Source organism: Berghia stephanieae, unplaced genomic scaffold (assembly GCF_034508935.2).
Source record: "Berghia stephanieae isolate SIO BIC M18660-M18661 unplaced genomic scaffold, UCSD_Bste_1.3 scaffold35, whole genome shotgun sequence".
Classification (NCBI taxonomy): Eukaryota; Metazoa; Mollusca; class Gastropoda; order Nudibranchia; family Aeolidiidae; genus Berghia; species Berghia stephanieae.
Window position 1 is genome coordinate 37,501 of NW_027624733.1, and position 11,492 is coordinate 48,992.

Below are 11,492 nucleotides of genomic sequence, written 5' to 3' on the forward strand. Positions count from 1 at the left end.
AGGGCGGGTCGGTTCGGCAGGTGAGTTGTTACACACTCCTTGGCGGATTCCGACTTCCGTGGCCACCGCCCTGCTGTCAGTACCGACCCACACCTTTTAGCTTTCCCGTGAGCGTCCTGCGTTGGGCACCACAACCGGGCGTTCGGTTCATCCCGCAGCGCCAGTTCTGCTTACCAAAAATGGCCCACTCGGCACCCGTGATTCTAGGCCAGGCCCCGTGCGAGGCGGGTCTGGCGCCTCACCCGTTGAAAGTTTGAGAGTAGGACGAGGGCGTTTCGCCCCCGATGCCTCCAACCATTCGCTTTACCGAGTGAAAATCGTTCCGTCGGCACCGGCTATCCTGAGGAAACTTCGGAGGGAACCAGCTACTAGATGGTTCGATTGGTCTTTCGCCCCTACGCCCAAGTCGGGCGGTCGATTTGCACGTCAGAGTCGCTTCGAGCCTCCACCAGAGTTTCCCCCGGCTTCGCTCTGCTCAGGCGTAGATCACCATCTATCGGGTCCCGACGCCTGCACTCATGCTCCGACAGGGCCGTCAACGCGGCGACCGCCGGGCCGGCGGTGCGCTCCGGGGACTCGGTGAGTCGCCCGAGAGATCCCGCCCTCGGCCCGCGAGGGCCTCTCGCTTTCACTTCGCCGTGGGGTTTAGTGGAAACCCTGCGGCTCGCACAGGCGTCGGACTCCTTGGTCCGTGTTTCAAGACGGGTCGGGCAGGTACCGGAATAACGCTGCGCACCTTTCGACGGACCGGAGCCGCCCGCCCGGGAGGCCGAAACCCCCCGGGGCGAACCGCCGCCGTTTGTCCGCGGTCGACCACGGCACCCGAATACGACCGCTCTCGTGCCAACTCGCGCCCACGATCCGCAGGCCGACGACCCGCGTAGGGCGCGCGGACGAGACGGCCCGGTGCCGGTGGCAGCGGAGACCCGCCGTGGTGGGGCACGCGCCCGACCCCCGAACTCGGAAGGCGTCCCCGTCTCCGGGCGCCTCCGCGGGGGGCACGGGCGACCAGCCGCCACGGCGGGACACGTCGCTCGGCTCAGCCAGTTTACCCCTTGGCGGTTTCACGCGCTTTGCACCCTCTCTTCAGAGTTCTTTTCAACTTTCCCTCACAGTACTTGTTCGCTATCGGACTCGCGCAGGTACTTAGCCTTAGGTGGAGTTTACCACCCGCTTCGGGCTGCACTGCCAAGCAACCCGACTCCGGGGTCGAGGTCGGCGGAAGGGAGCGCCGCCGGCAAGGGCCTGGCACCCGCTCTGGGCAAGCCACGCTCGAGAAGACTCGCGCGGCGCTCCCGATCCCGCTCGACACCGACCCGAACGCTACAGCTCCCCGCGGGCACGGGCCCAGGGGGTTTCAGCGCTGGGCTCTTCCCGCTTCACTCGCCGTTACTGGGGGAGTCCCCGTTGGTTTCTTTTCCTCCGCTTACTGAAATGCTTTAGTTCGGCGGGTACCCTCGTCCGATATGAGGTCGGCAGATCGCCCCATCCGTCGGGTTCGCCGCGCGTCGTTATACTTACTTCCCCGCATACCCCCACGAAGCCCTCGCTCGCGTGTACATCGAGCAGGCCCGAGGATTGAGGAAGAAGCAGCCGATCGCGTGCGTGCTTCCCCGTCTTCGGTGCGCGTCTTATTCGTCGTCCCCCGCCCATACCCAGAGGCCGGGTGGGGACGACGTCTCCCGTGGTCAGACGGGAGCCCTCGATCTACGGCCGCCAGTCGGGACGAGACCCGACCGGTACGGCACGTCGCGCCGCTCAGTCCCCCCGAGAAGACCGGTTGCGGCGACGTCGTAGGGCCGACCCTCATACGGACGTGGCCGGTGACTTACGCCCACGGCCGCAATTTGCGTTCAAGACGTCGATGTTCAATGAGGCAGCTGCAGTTCACACGACTCAATACGGCTGGCCGCACTCTTCATCGACGCGCGAGCCGAGTGATCCACCGCCAAAGGTTGTATTTATTTTCTCTCGCTTAAGGGCCAAACGACGACAAAGGGTGGGGGGGCAAGCGTTGCGCGCGCGGTTACTCGCGGCGCAACGCCGCCGCCCCGTTTATCGGCCTGGACCGCTCCCCGGCCAGGGAGCAGCCCGGCCTCACCGGACAGTGTTTTTTAACCCTTCACCCGTCGGGCGGGCTGGGGGCAAAACGAAATCGGACGTGATCCTACCGAAGGTTCACCTACGGTAACCTTGTTACGACTTTTACCCTCTCGGGGCAGCGCAGTTCGGGCGACATCGCGACGACTGCGATTTCAGGAGCCGAAGCTCCGTCTCGCCGGCCACTCCGGGGCCCTGGCTGCGCCGTCCACCGAAGGTAGCGACGGGCGGTGTGTACAAAGGGCAGGGACGTAGTCGGCACGGGATGCTGACCCGTGACTACGTGGCATTCCGAGTTCACGGCCCAACTCGCAGGAAGACCGACCCCGGACATGAAGACTCCTACGCTCACGGTCTACACCGCGCCGGCTGGCGCCACCACTGTAGCACACGTGCAGCCCAGGACGTCTAAGGGCATCACAGACCTGTTATGGCTCCATCTCGTACGCACTGCTCGAGGTCAATCCCTGCAGGACGCGGCCTGCGCGACGGCGGTCCGGGGCACCGCCTCTCCCTGAGTGGGAAGACCGACGCCCGACCCGAGAGCCGAAACGCCGACCCAACCCGTGAGACGGACCCCTCTTGACCGCCGTTTGTTATCCGCCAGGGCAGAGTCTCGCCCGTTATCGGAATGAACCAGACGGATCGCTCCACGGGCTAGCAACGGCCATGCACCACCACCCACCGAATCATGAAAGAGCCTCAGTCTGTCAATCCACGCGGTGTCCGGACCTGGTAAGCTTCCCCGTGTTGAGTCAAATTGAGCCGCAGGCTCCACTCCTGGTGGTGCCCTTCCGTCAATTCCTTTAAGTTTCAGCCTTGCGACCGTACTCCCCCCGGAGCCCAGGCACTCTGATTTCTCCGGGGCCTCGCGAGGCTTCCCCACAGGGGACGTCCCCGCGTAACCGGTCGGCATGGTTTACTGTCGGAACTACCGCGGTACCTGATCGCGTTCGTTCCTCCGACTTTCGTTCATGATCAACGAAGGCGCTCTTGGCCGGTGCCTTCGCTCTTGTTCGTCCCACCGCGATCGTCGGATTCCACCCCTCCCGCGGTAGTACGCCGCCCCCCGGCCGTCTCTATAGACCTCGCCCACCGCCCCCACGGAGACCGGTCCCGTGGTTACATTGCGGGGCGGTGGCGTCATCACATCGTTCCGAGCAAAGCTGTGCGAGCACGACCTGCTTTGAGCACTCCAATTGATTCAGGGAGAACACCGCCCGTACCTTAGTGTCGGCCCAGATACGCCACGTACCAAGCCGACACGGCTTAAGACGGAAAGAGACTAAACCGGCAGCGACGGGCAAGCGATGCCCGGCGAGATCCGTCGCGAGGGTCCGGTTGCGGCACCGGAAGGCACCGCTTGCTCCATCCCCAAAACCACGACGGTGCATAATCGCCGGGGCAACGTCACCCGCGGTTTGTCGCTGCCGTCACCTCAGAGATCCAACTACGAGCGTTTTAAACGCAGCAACTACAACATACGCCATCGGAGCTGGAATTACCGCGGCTGCTGGCACCAGGCTTGCCCTCCGATAGGTCATCAACGGCACGTGTTTGGTCTACGCTCAATCCGACCGCTAGGCTCGCATGCGAGCCCAGCCCCGACATTTATCTTCACTACCTCACCGTGCTGGGAGTGGGTAAGTTGCGCGCCTGCTGCCACCCTTAAGCGTGGTAGCCGTCTCGCAGGCTCCCTCTCCGGGATCGAACCCTGATCCTCCGTCACCCGTAGCCAACACGGGGGCTCTTGCCCGGGCCGTCTAAATTTGATGGGACGGCGAGCAAACGGGCACGCCGCTAACAGCGGTCGTCACATACCCAGAGTTCGCCTCAGCCTGGCGGGCGGCGTTAACCACCCGCCGCCGGTCAAGATCCTAATAAATGCGCCCTCTCCCCGCGGAGGTAACCCCGTTAGGAGGAGGACTCGTGTGCACGTATTAGCTCTGGGATTCCTACAGGTGTCCGGACAAACATCGCCCACCCCGTGTATTATCGCCGATATACTGAGCAGTTCGCGGCTTCCCCTTCTGTGTAGGGTGAGCATAGGCGTGCATGGCTTAACCCTCAAGACAAGCATAAGACTACAGGCAGGATCAACCTGGTAGCGTATCCATTTCCAACCCGGCGGGACGGACCCGCTGGGACAGGAGGCTACGGGCGCCGACGACCGAAGCCCAGACGCCGAGAACTCCCAGCGCTCGACTCCTTCGCCGACGGCCCTTCTCGACTCTACCGCACAAACGTTCACCCCTTCGGCCTTCTCGCTGCTGGGTCGGACTGCTCCGACCGCCCGGACACGCTCGCGCTCACACGACTCTAGGTCCTCTACCGAGGAGCTAACCTGGGACCGACTCCGGACTCTCCGACCACCGCTCGTCCAGGCGCTGGTGACCGTGGGTGTACCAGAGGCCACCGCGCGCCTTTCGGCTCGCCTTGCTTCAATTTCAATTTTTCCGACCGACGACCGCCTTCCCTACTATACGTCCCAAACCCCTGGTAAGGTAGCCCTTTTCCTCTTGCGGACTACTAAAAAAAAAAATTTTTTTGGTGCAAATTCAGATTCGACCCCAGGCACGTATGGCAAACCCGAGCCCGACCTCCGAACAGCCCGAATTTCCCATCGCACTACTCTAGCGAAGTAGCGGGAACGCGTTTAACGCCGCGTAAACGGTCTTCCGAGCGAGTACAGGGCCCTAACGGGAAGGGCCCCGAAGTTCAAAACCGGTCGGCAATGGGGAGGTCCCAGGTGCGATCATAGGTGGTGGGTTTATTTCATTCAAATTCGCTCCGTAGAGGAAATGCGCTCGACCAAAGTTTTTTCCCTCGGCCCTCGGAGGGCTTACCGCGGGAGCGTCCCGGCGCTAGAGTCCTTCTCGGCCGTAGCGAGAGCTTCTTACCCCAGGGACGCCCGTGCGGTAAAGCCTCGAATCGACGAGGCGATAAAATCGTATGAATAAAGCTCCCAAACCGGGATTTGAACCCCGGCAGGGTTGGCCGGCCCGTGGGCCAACTCGATCGAGCCCGAGTCGTCGATCGCCCGACTCTAGCGAAGTAGCGGGAACGCGTTTAACACTCCGCCAAGCGAGTACAGGGCCCTAACGGGAAGGGCCCCGAAGTTCAAAACCGGTCGGCAATGGGGAGGTCCCAGGTGCGATCATAGGTGGTGGGTTTATTTCATTCAAATTCGCTCCGTAGAGGAAATGCGCTCGACCAAAGTTTTTTTCCCTCGGCCCTCGGAGGGCTTACCGCGGGAGCGTCCCGGCGCTAGAGTCCTTCTCGGCCGTAGCGAGAGCTTCTTACCCCAGGGACGCCCGTGCGGTAAAGCCTCGAATCGACGAGGCGATAAAATCGTATGAATAAAGCTCCCAAACCGGGATTTGAACCCCGGCACGGTTGGCCGGCCCGTGGGCCAACTCGATCGAGCCCGAGTCGTCGATCGCCCGACTCTAGCGAAGTAGCGGGAACGCGTTTAACACTCCGCCAAGCGAGTACAGGGCCCTAACGGGAAGGGCCCCGAAGTTCAAAACCGGTCGGCAATGGGGAGGTCCCAGGTGCGATCATAGGTGGTGGGTTTATTTCATTCAAATTCGCTCCGTAGAGGAAATGCGCTCGACCAAAGTTTTTTCCCTCGGCCCTCGGAGGGCTTACCGCGGGAGCGTCCCGGCGCTAGAGTCCTTCTCGGCCGTAGCGATAGCTTCTTACCCCAGGGACGCCCGTGCGGTAAAGCCTCGAATCGACGAGGCGATAAAATCGTATGAATAAAGCTCCCAAACCGGGATTTGAACCCCGGCAGGGTTGGCCGGCCCGTGGGCCAACTCGATCGAGCCCGAGTCGTCGATCGCCCGACTCTAGCGAAGTAGCGGGAACGCGTTTAACACTCCGCCAAGCGAGTACAGGGCCCTAACGGGAAGGGCCCCGAAGTTCAAAACCGGTCGGCAATGGGGAGGTCCCAGGTGCGATCATAGTGGTGGGTTTATTTCATTCAAATTCGCTCCGTAGAGGAAATGCGCTCGACCAAAGTTTTTTCCCTCGGCCCTCGGAGGGCTTACCGCGGGAGCGTCCCGGCGCTAGAGTCCTTCTCGGCCGTAGCGAGAGCTTCTTACCCCAGGGACGCCCGTGCGGTAAAGCCTCGAATCGACGAGGCGATAAAATCGTATGAATAAAGCTCCCAAACCGGGATTTGAACCCCGGCAGGGTTGGCCGGCCCGTGGGCCAACTCGATCGAGCCCGAGTCGTCGATCGCCCGACTCTAGCGAAGTAGCGGGAACGCGTTTAACACTCCGCCAAGCGAGTACAGGGCCCTAACGGGAAGGGCCCCGAAGTTCAAAACCGGTCGGCAATGGGGAGGTCCCAGGTGCGATCATAGGTGGTGGGTTTATTTCATTCAAATTCGCTCCGTAGAGGAAATGCGCTCGACCAAAGTTTTTTCCCTCGGCCCTCGGAGGGCTTACCGCGGGAGCGTCCCGGCGCTAGAGTCCTTCTCGGCCGTAGCGAGAGCTTCTTACCCCAGGGACGCCCGTGCGGTAAAGCCTCGAATCGACGAGGCGATAAAATCGTATGAATAAAGCTCCCAAACCGGGATTTGAACCCCGGCACGGTTGGCCGGCCCGTGGGCCAACTCGATCGAGCCCGAGTCGTCGATCGCCCGACTCTAGCGAAGTAGCGGGAACGCGTTTAACACTCCGCCAAGCGAGTACAGGGCCCTAACGGGAAGGGCCCCGAAGTTCAAAACCGGTCGGCAATGGGGAGGTCCCAGGTGCGATCATAGGTGGTGGGTTTATTTCATTCAAATTCGCTCCGTAGAGGAAATGCGCTCGACCAAAGTTTTTTCCCTCGGCCCTCGGAGGGCTTACCGGGGAGCGTCCCGGCGCTAGAGTCCTTCTCGGCCGTAGCGAGAGCTTCTTACCCCAGGGACGCCCGTGCGGTAAAGCCTCGAATCGACGAGGCGATAAAATCGTATGAATAAAGCTCCCAAACCGGGATTTGAACCCCGGCACGTTGGCCGGCCCGTGGGCCAACTCTGTAAAGTATGCGCGAACGAGGATCGAACCCAAGACCTTATAAATTATTATTATTATTATTATTATATTATTATTATTATTATTATTATTATTATTATTATTATTATTATTATTGTTATTATGTGGGGATGTGAGTAAAGAGGCTTTTATCGAGTACTCAACTATGCGCCGAGCCAGGCAATCGTGCTCAAAGCGCTTTACAACGCGTCTACAGCCAACAGCAACACTTAGCGTGCAGAGCGGGACACGACAGGACGGAGAAAACACTACTCACGGCCAGGTATTCGTTTTACATCTGATTACGGGGAGAGAATGCGAGTAAAGAACCTTTCTATCGAGTACTCAACTATGCGCCGAGCCAGGCAATCGTGCTCAAAGCGCTTTACAACGCGTCTACAGCCAACAGCAACACTCTAACGTGCAGAGCGGGACACGACAGGACGGAGAAAACACTACTCACGGCCAGGTATTCGTTTTACATCTGATTACGGGGAGAGAATGCGAGTAAAGAACCTTTCTATCGAGTACTCAACTATGCGCCGAGCCAGGCAATCGTGCTCAAAGCGCTTTACAACGCGTCTACAGCCAACAGCAACACTTAGCGTGCAGAGCGGGACACGACAGGACGGAGAAAACACTACTCACGGCCAGGTATTCGTTTTACATCTGATTACGGGAGAGAATGCGAGTAAAGAACCTTTTATCGAGTACTCAACTATGCGCCGAGCCAGGCAATCGTGCTCAAAGCGCTTTACAACGCGTCTACAGCCAACAGCAACACTTAGCGTGCAGAGCGGGACACGACAGGACGGAGAAAAACACTACTCACGGCCAGGTATTCGTTTTACATCTGATTACGGGGAGAGAATGCGAGTAAAGAGGCCTTTTATCGAGTACTCAACTATGCGCCGAGCCAGGCAATCGTGCTCAAAGCGCTTTACAACGCGTCTACAGCCAACAGCAACACTCTAGAGCGCGACAGACGGGACACTACAGCGGACGAAGAGAAAACACTACTTCCACGACGCCAGGTTACGTCTGTTACATCTGTAACAAAGGGGAGATCGAGGTATTTACTTTACGGGGAGAATGGTAAGAACCTTTCTATCGAGTACTCAACTATGCGCCGAGCCAGGCAATCGTGCTCAAAGCGCTTTACAACGCGTCTACAGCCAACAGCAACACTTAGCGTGCAGAGCGGGACACGACAGGACGGAGAAACACTACTCACGGCCAGGTATTCGTTTTACATCTGATTACGGGGAGAGAATGCGAGTAAAGAACCTTTCTATCGAGTACTCAACTATGCGCCGAGCCAGGCAATCGTGCTCAAAGCGCTTTACAACGCGTCTACAGCCAACAGCAACACTTAGCGTGCAGAGCGGGACACGACAGGACGGAGAAAACACTACTCACGGCCAGGTATTCGTTTTACATTGATTACGGGGAGAGAATGCGAGTAAAGACCTTTCTATCGAGTACTCAACTATGCGCCGAGCCAGGCAATCGTGCTCAAAGCGCTTTACAACGCGTCTACAGCCAACAGCAACACTTAGCGTGCAGAGCGGGACACGACAGGACGGAGAAAACACTACTCACGGCCAGGTATTCGTTTTACATCTGATTACGGGGAGAGAATGCGAGTAAAGAACCTTTCTATCGAGTACTCAACTATGCGCCGAGCCAGGCAATCGTGCTCAAAGCGCTTTACAACGCGTCTACAGCCAACAGCAACACTCTAACGTGCAGAGCGGGACACGACAGGACGGAAAAACACTACTCACGGCCAGGTATTCGTTTTACATCTGATTACGGGGAGAGAATGCGAGTAAAGAACCTTTCTATCGAGTACTCAACTATGCGCCGAGCCAGGCAATCGTGCTCAAAGCGCTTTACAACGCGTCTACAGCCAACAGCAACACTTAGCGTGCAGAGCGGGACACGACAGGACGGAGAAAACACTACTCACGGCCAGGTATTCGTTTTACATCTGATTACGGGGAGAGAATGCGAGTAAAGAACCTTTCTATCGAGTACTCAACTATGCGCCGAGCCAGGCAATCGTGCTCAAAGCGCTTTACAACGCGTCTACAGCCAACAGCAACACTTAGCGTGCAGAGCGGGACACGACAGGACGGAGAAAACACTACTCACGGCCAGGTATTCGTTTTACATCTGATTACGGGGAGAGAATGCGAGTAAAGAACCTTTCTATCGAGTACTCAACTATGCGCCGAGCCAGGCAATCGTGCTCAAAGCGCTTTACAACGCGTCTACAGCCAACAGCAACACTTAGCGTGCAGAGCGGGACACGACAGGACGGAGAAAACACTACTCACGGCCAGGTATTCGTTTTACATCTGATTACGGGGAGAGAATGCGAGTAAAGAACCTTTCTATCGAGTACTCAACTATGCGCCGAGCCAGGCAATCGTGCTCAAAGCGCTTTACAACGCGTCTACAGCCAACAGCAACACTTACGTGCAGAGCGGGACACGACAGGACGGAGGAAAACACTACTCACGGCCAGGTATTCGTTTTACATCTGATTACGGGGAGAGAATGCGAGTAAAGAACCTTTCTATCGAGTACTCAACTATGCGCCGAGCCAGGCAATCGTGCTCAAAGCGCTTTACAACGCGTCTACAGCCAACAGCAACACTTAGCGTGCAGAGCGGGACACGACAGGACGGAGAAAACACTACTCACGGCCAGGTATTCGTTTTACATCTGATTACGGGGAGAGAATGCGAGTAAAGAACCTTTCTATCGAGTACTCAACTATGCGCCGAGCCAGGCAATCGTGCTCAAAGCGCTTTACAACGCGTCTACAGCCAACAGCAACACTCTAACGTGCAGAGCGGGACACGACAGAACAGAACGGAGAAAACACTACTTACTAGTTTTCCTTCTGAGTACGGTGAAAGCTGAGCACAAAGTTGAGAGTACCGTAGCGACCGAATTTTAAAAGATGCAGTTGGCGAATTCCGCTTCGCAGAAGCCTATTAAGGGAAGAAAAGAAAACAAAACAAAAATCCCCCAAATATTAAAAAAATAAATAAATTAATTAAAAAAAGTACAGTTGGCGAATTCTGCTTCGCAAAAGGCGAGTAAGGAATCGAAAAAAAAAAAAAAAAAAAAAGAGAGAGAGAGAGAGAGAGAGAGAGAGAGAGAGAGAGAGAGAAGAGAGAGAGAGAGAGAGAGAGAGAGAGAGAGAGAGAGAGAGAGAAAATGCGCGCAATGTCAACAGTAGCGCAGCGCACGAATGCTACAAAATGCAGTTGGCGAATTGCGCTTCGCAGAGGTCAATGTCAATGAGGTGACCCAAATTAAAAAAAAAAAAAATAAATTTAATGCGCAAAACGAAAACTAGCGCAGCGACCAGATATGTTTAAAATATAGTTGGCGAATTCCGCTTCGCAGAAGCCTATTAAGGGACGCGAAAAAAAAAAAGAAAAATTATGAAAAAAAAAAAAGGAAATAAAAAAAAAAAAAATACAGTTGGCGAATCCCGCTTCGCAGAAGCCTATTAAGGGACAAAAATAAAATGCAGTTGGCGAATTCCGCTTCGCAGAAGCCTGTTAAAGGACAAAATAAAATGCAGTTGGCGAATTCCGCTTCTCAGAAGTCTATTAAGGGACTGAATAAAATGCAGTTGGCGAATTCCGCTTCGCAGAAGCCTGGTAAAGGACAAAATAAAATGCAGTTGGCGAATTCCGCTTCGCAGAAGCCTATTAAGGGACTAAATGAAATGCAGTTGGCGAATTCCGCTTCGCAGAAGCCTATTAAGGGACTAAATGAAATGCAGTTGGCGAATTCCGCTTCTCAGAAGCCTATTAAGGGACAATGGCGAATCCCGCTTCTCAGAAGTCTATTAAGGGACTAAATAAAATGCAGTTGGCGAATTCCGCTTCGCAGAAGCCTATTAAGGGACTGACAGGAAGGAAAAAACAAAATTGAAAAAAAAAAAAAAAAAAAAAAAATGCAGTTGGCGAATTCTACTTCGCAGACAGCAAAGAAGGAAAACTAAAAGTGCCTCTGGACGGATTAGTGCCTCTGGACGGATTAGTGCCTCTGGACGGACTAGTGCCTCTGGACGGATTAGTGCCTCTGGACGGATTAGTGCCTCTGGACAGGTGGAGAGAAAAAAAAATTCTCCAAGTTCTAGGAGATAGAACTTTGAAGAAGAAGTAAAGTAAAGTAAAGTAAATGTATTTATACGTGTTATGACACTCTCGCACCCGCCGCCGCCGCGCGCCGCACCGCCAGCATGCCGAGCCGAGCAGAGCAAGGACTCGAAGGCTGGCCGATCGGGCCGGGCCGTGCCGTGCCGGGTGGAAAGGTGGCCGAGACAAACCCTGCTGGAGG

At 56.4% G+C, this 11,492-nt stretch overlaps 2 non-coding genes and 1 pseudogene across 2 annotated transcripts in view; all 3 read right to left on the minus strand.

Annotated features, from left to right (window-relative positions):
• The window catches only part of LOC144961660 (large subunit ribosomal RNA), a 3,812-nt gene extending 2,337 nt beyond the window's left edge, over positions 1–1,475 (minus strand). The window contains exon 1 of the ribosomal RNA XR_013643245.1: positions 1–1,475. This exon is cut by the window's left edge and continues 2,337 nt beyond it. This is a non-coding gene — a ribosomal RNA (large subunit ribosomal RNA).
• Positions 1,476–1,800: 325 nt separating this feature from the next.
• Positions 1,801–1,957, minus strand: LOC144961659 (5.8S ribosomal RNA). The gene has a single exon (XR_013643244.1). It is a non-coding gene; the product is annotated as a 5.8S ribosomal RNA (ribosomal RNA).
• A 202-nt stretch (positions 1,958–2,159) lies between these two features.
• LOC144961655 (small subunit ribosomal RNA) lies at positions 2,160–4,207 on the minus strand (annotated as a pseudogene).
• Between the last annotated feature and the right edge of the window lie 7,285 nt (positions 4,208–11,492).